We start from the raw sequence: 7052 nt of genomic DNA, 5'->3' as shown, positions 1-7052 counted from the left end.
ATATCAACCATTTGCATTCTAGACATCAAAAATGGAAAAATAAAATTTGAAAGTTTTTTTCTCACAAGACTGACGCATTAATATTGGGAAAGAAAATGCATAATGTGCATTTAAACATCAAAGATTATAAATACAGATCTGTAAAGACATTGACATCTTACGCGACTCCTTGATTCAAGGTCACTGCGCTGTTCTTGTTTTTTCACAAACGCTTCTTTATGAAATTTGATACAGAAATGTTTATCTGCTCTGACCATTGACTTTATATTAATCAAGTTCACTGCACATCCTGTATAGGTATACGTTGCTGAGGAACGGAGTACTACAGACCATCTTTGGACTTCGGACTGATCAACAGATATGGCGACTGCAGATAGAAAATCTTGCATGATAATAGGAAGAAGAAAAAAACCAGAGTAAATCATCACTTGAGGGCTTAATCAAGAATCACACATCAAACGACTCTAACAAATCAAACTCTGCCAGTATAATCATCTTGTATGATCAATTCTTACCCTAAAAATATAATTATAAAGTTATTCATTTTGAGATCATGCAATTGAAAGATCGCATTCAAAAAATAAGTTATAAAGATATATTATCATTTTTAAAGATTTATAAATGAAGTTCATGTATTGAAAAAGTTTGAACAATTTCCGCCTCTACTACTTTACGCTTCGTAGGTCCTATTTGTTTATCACTCTTAAGTCTTATTTGTGCATCCTTTATAAGCATCTTTATATCTATATAAATCTTGAAATGGACTTTCGTCAACAATCATGATATAAAATGCTTAATGATGGCCATTTTCACAAATTTACTCTGGTTTTTTGTTGTTGCTTTTTTGTTGTTGTTTTTTTTTAGATCTGGATTGCAAGAATTTTGATCGTAAAACGAATTTTACATATACATATATGCATTATTTAGATTATTGAAATCATTGGAAATTATCTATATAATTGCAATATTAGTAAATACAATGTAGTTTGAGAATTGAAAAAATCTTTGTCAAGAAATAATTCATACCCTCCAAAAATATTATATATACTTCCATCCCCATTGAATTTTCAAGGTGTCCCATGCCACCTTAAATCGATCAATTCAATACAATAACTTCCAATAATGGAACTCAATTCTCTAGCTATTAATATTGCAGTCATATGATACATAAGCAATCTTCTTACCAAGGGATACATAAAAATATTGGCGATTCAGATATGTTTCACAAAAATCACAAAACATTTAGGCTCTTCCTGCAAAATTTCAAAGTAGGCTGACAAACATGATAAATAGTCGCTCACATCGTAAACATTGCATAAACTTCAACAAACGGTGCAAACTAAAAGCGTGTAACAATGAGTAATTATTATCTGTGACTAGATATATATCTATTCTTCAAAGAAGTTTTATCTTCGAAAACGGGGTGCGATGATTCGATCATACATGTTCAACTGTACAATTAATTTCCCTCCAACAGAGCTGATGAAAGCAGACGACCATGGGAGATGTGTTTAGTCACTTCGATAAGGCTTCAAATTAACAGTCTGTTAGAGACACAATGTCCTCCGGTCCGTGTACTATTCTACAAACCGGGTCTTCCTTTATTTTATAATGTCACGCGTGCATTACCTTCTCGGGTTCGCCATTAAAGCCTTTGATGACAGCGAAGCAGAATTCAAACATCGGAGAAACACGGATGCTGAATTTCCGTTTAATTGTAGCTTTGAGCGCTTTGTTTAGTGAAGTTCTTTTGTATATCTTCAATCTACGTCGCCAGAGTCGGTTAATTACAGCCTAGAAAAGAGAGAATTTTCGGAACGAACCCGTTATTGACAGTTCAAGAAGGAAATAGGCCGATAGCTTGTTTTGTTATTTGCTATGCATCATTATAGCAGGCCTAAAATAAAAAGGGAGAAAAAAGAAAGAAAATCTACACTTACAAAAAAGCTAATGACCTAATGATTGTCTAGCTTTAAACCTATCAATTTTCAGGTCGATAAGTTTAAAAATTATCTGATCTTCCCAGAGATTTAGAGCATGGTACTAGGTTAAAACGCTATCAAATTCAGTAAGTAATTAAATAAAAAACAAAAAAACGCATCCACCATTTAGTTCTCGCCCCCCCCCCCCCCACCTTCTTTGTACATTGGCATATTCAGGCGATGAACGATGTTCCATTCTGAAGTTGTCTTATAAAATACTAGACTTTGACCCGTGCGTGCACGGGTTGACATTGCATATTACATGTATGTCTGGCATTTACGAAATAGATACATCAAATTTGCACACCATGTTGACATTCCAAACTCTCGGAATTTTTCATATTAACGCACTGAGTTAGAGTTACTCCCGTATTTTCTTTCACGAACAGAATATATAGCAAATTTTTAATGAAAATTTACACGTATTTGTATTATCGTTTTTGAGTTTACCCATGCAAATGTGATATTGTGGAAATATAAACTAAATAGCATCCCGTGATTTAGCGTGAATGTAATGAGCATGATTGTAAAATCGATCCGAAAAATTAAGACGATTTCCGGATTTTTTAAAGGAATTTTCTTTGATAATTATTTAGCGAAGCCTGATTGAGAAAAAATAAAACCAAATTGGTAATCTCCAGGTATATACCAATGGTGTTAAAAATATATAAACAAAAGACAGTAGTCTTCCGATTTCTCGGTATTAAAGCCCAAAAATTCGAGTCAATTATTTGAATAGAGTAGTATAAATGACATGCATCCTTTTTCGAAGCTTAAGTCAATATTACATTAATCTACATGTATGCATTACTTATAATTCTTTCAAATAATATATAGGTTAATTTATCAATATGTTGACATAGATAGATAATTATACATAAGATACATAACAAAACGAGATACACTATATTCGAAGTATAATTTTTATATTCAAATGCATAACATGAAAGTAGTAAGAGGCGATATATATTTTTGTAACTTTCATTTTTAACAGAAAATAGAAGTACTTGGGCCGGTTTAAAATCTCAAAATGACAAACCATTCCATTTTGAAAGTTTAGGAAAATAGAAATGATTTCAATGTTAGATGCCTTAGCTATAGTTCTCGGTAAACGCAACAAAGCAAACCTTGGGAAGTCCATTCAGTGGGAAAATTGGGAAAATGGATTTAATTCTAGAACCTTAAAAACCACGGCACTTATGACTTTTTAAAAAGATATACTATTATTTGTTTATTATTATTTGTATTATATTTATTTGTTTATTATTATTTGTTTACATTTATTTGTTTATTATTATTACATGAACTGGCAAGATTGAAAATATACAGCTAACGTCAATTTCACATGTTACAGTCAAACATTGGAAATCGGCGGGAACAAATTGACATGGACGTCTGAGAAAACAATGGATTGAAACAGTAGTGTTCCACGGTCTTATCATTGTTTTGTACCAATGACGAGCTCCAAAAGGAGGTGCGCAATTGTAATCATTGGGGGTTCTGATTTTTAAGCAATGTGATTATGACATTTCCCTTGAAATACTTCGTAATAACTTTTTTTACGAGGACCTCTATCTTGTATTTTTTTCAGATCGATGAATAATTTTTTGAAACCAACTGTCACCAACTTTTATGAATTATTAAATTTATGTGTAACCAAGACTTTTGATCCAGGTTGAAAATTGACCCGGGGATCATTTTTCAATATATTGCGACCACAGGTGTTGCATTAAGACCCAGTCCATTGAAAATTGGCCCGCATCGTGAAATTTTGATCAATGAACATGAAACCGGTTCACATTTTAACAAAACACAATGAAATCGGAGATCAAAATCAAATAATTTTTTTCTGTCTGTAAATATTTTTTTTCTATAACTTTTAAATTGTAGCATATGTATCATCATTGGTAAGCACATTACTTGTAAACAATTTTTGCCCTTTTAGATGTCTCTAGTTTAAAAAACACGTGTTCATACGCATTCGTTTGTTTCTGAGTGATTATGATTAACTTAATCTTTCTTATGTACACGAATCGAACTACTAGTACTGATTTCGGGAGAAGAAAATGTGTTTTGGGGTTTTTTATGGAAACACATCTTTTCGATTTTTTTTCTTTTTATCGGGAGGAGGTGGATTATTTTGTTCGTATAAAGTTGCAAACACAATTTGGTCCTTACAGAGAATTGAGATAAAATATTCACATATTTCAGAATGTGTTTTATAGATACCTTGTTTTGGTATAATGAAGAATTACATGTACATAATAAAATTGATTCCACTTGCACTATACTCCCTTCTTACCATGCCTTTTTCTTTTGATTTATTAGCAATAACGGTCTAGAATTTTCTTACCTTACTCTTACAATACACTGATATTAATGTAAAGATCTAGAAGGAACGGTCATTTTCATAAAGCATGCGTGAATTTTGTTGGAACGCGATGGACTTGTTAAAATGTGTTATCTTCAGAAAAGTCATATAGAATTTTAGTTGTATAATGAAAAATGTATTTTCAAAATTTAAATCATAAAAAACACCAAGCCAAGTATAACTTGTATGATAACAAGTACAAGGGTATTTCTAGCTATTTCTAGCACGGAATTTAGAAAAAAAATAAGTATATATACATGTACGCTTCAAAATTTCTTAATGTATTTCTTTAGTGTATTTTGTTGAATTATAATGCAATTATGACCAAATATAACCATTTATCTTTGTTCTTGCATATTTATCAACAACAAGACATTTCCATGAAAAGTCGAGTTAAGAAATATCAACACTTCAAATTAACTTATTTGTCATATTCAGGCTGGAGTAAATGAATATGTCGATAAAAAGATAAGCATACAATTACTCCCCTATTTGCTTATACACAACATTCTTAATTTAACCTATTTAGTAACAAAGAAACGATTTGAACCGCTTGACCTATATGTAAATATTTGATGATCGAGTTCATTTGCAGGACAAGTTTATATTTAAGGGATTTACGTTCGCACGGACAGGTTAAGATATAATCCTAGTCATTAATGGCCTATAAAGACTTGATTAAAACAGTTGACATGGCGTTTTATCCCCATTTTAGAGCTACACATCGTTGCAACAGAAATTTTGCATTATGTTATAAATTGCTGTCCCACATGAGCCTTTCTCACGTTATCCCTTCCAATTTAGATCCGAACTTCCGGTTTTCTCAATTTAATCGATCATCGTGGTGTTTTTTAATTGACAAGGATGGAAATTAGGCAAAAATAATGTTGCCTCCTTTTTATAACCGAAGGTCTTAGAATTCTCAATAGATTATTATAAATCCGACCCCCCGACCCCCCCCCCCCCAAAAAAAAAATAAATAAAAAAAATATATAAGGTTGAACAAAACCACATAGAAACCACTAGAAATACATGTCTATATAAACACCCCTGTAAAAAATAAAGAATTTTTTTTTAATTCCCATAATAATGCAAAAAATGTCTCTTTCTCACTTCAGCATTTTTGTTATTTTAAAACATAAATCCCATGAATTGAAAGAATTGTTATTTTCCAATGAGAAAAAAGTATACATATGATTGTACACATGCAATTAAATTAGAAATCTTCAGAGAGAAGGGGAATCTGTATAACCGATTAATAATATACGCATTTTCTGGATTCCCTCACGAGTTTGAATTTTTTTATCTGTTAGTGGTTTTATTGAATACAACAACCACACTCCTGTCACTTTCTGGGTATATTAATTTCGTGTGATATCTCGATTTAGACAATCCACGAGTCCTCAGCAATTCCCTGAGAAATTAGTCTCGCCTGAAAACTTACAGATAAGGGCAATATGTTAATAGTTTCGTATGTAATAGAATTGATTAAGTGTTAGATTAAATCTTATATACGGTGAACGTATTTTTTACCGACTTTCTCCCGAGAATTCGGGCTGCAATTTAATTTGTGGGAGTTCCGTTTTATTAACTTGAGCACAAGGGATTTGACGGAAAACCCTGTTTCGTCATAAGTGTTTGAGTTCGTGATGCTGTAACGCTGTCTCTGGTCTTTGCAGCAGAGGGTAATGGATGACGAAGTCACCAGTGCCTAACTTGATTACAAAACCATTGCTACTGAATGACCTGGACAGCCCATGTTCTATCTAGTGCATTTGCGTAAAACCATAAAACCTAGTAGTTTTACTTGTCGGGCGGCGAAAATACATGGTCCAAGAAATCAAATTAAGGCTTTCAAGGGAAGTAGCCAAGTAAAATGACCATCTGATTTCTTTAGAAACTACGAACTATATATGTTTTTAATAAAAGGGACGTAACTTAATGTCGGTTGTCAAATGATTTACGTTTGTTTAATAAGAGACGCCCCAAAGCGACCGATTACTTTTACAGATCGACTCACTTTAAACATTCATTGCAGATCTAATCAATCTATTCACGTTTAGCAAAATTGAAAATATTGACAAATTGATCCTCGTGGAATGTTTACGAGTAATGTAAATATGACTACATGATATATGCACTAGTTATGCATTTCTATGAATCGTTAATGTACATGTATTTTGTACATATGCTTTTTATGATTAAGGGATGTTCTAATCTCCCGAATATTACAATCAATTTATTTGTATATATATACAAGAAGCTACAAGTCAGATGGAAAACCCATGGAATGATAATGATATGTCGGGAAAAGGTGACTATAAATAGAAATTAATGTACAGGTTGAGCCAAATTAACAATAAGATGCCACATGATGTCACAATTATGGAGAATCATTAAATATAAGTTAATGGTATGGCGTTAGAGCATCATATTAACTATCTAAATATTCTTGTATTTTAACTGGCTGGATACGGTGTGAGAGGGTTGTACAAATATTTATAGAAAAAATGTCACAGCCCGAGGCTCCCCCCCCCCCCCCACACACACTTTTTAAACAAAAAATCCATTAATTATAAGAAGAGTGAATTTTGAAAGAGTTGTTATATTTTTTTGGATCATATAAAATAATTTGTTGCGAAATAAATAAAACTAAAATCAAAATAGAAGATTTAGGTACTAATATACCCCAACCCCTG

The sequence above is a fragment of the Magallana gigas genome, chromosome 8 (assembly GCF_963853765.1).
Source record: "Magallana gigas chromosome 8, xbMagGiga1.1, whole genome shotgun sequence".
In the NCBI taxonomy this organism is placed as follows: Eukaryota; Metazoa; Mollusca; class Bivalvia; order Ostreida; family Ostreidae; genus Magallana; species Magallana gigas.
Note: the sequence above shows the minus strand (reverse complement) of the source record.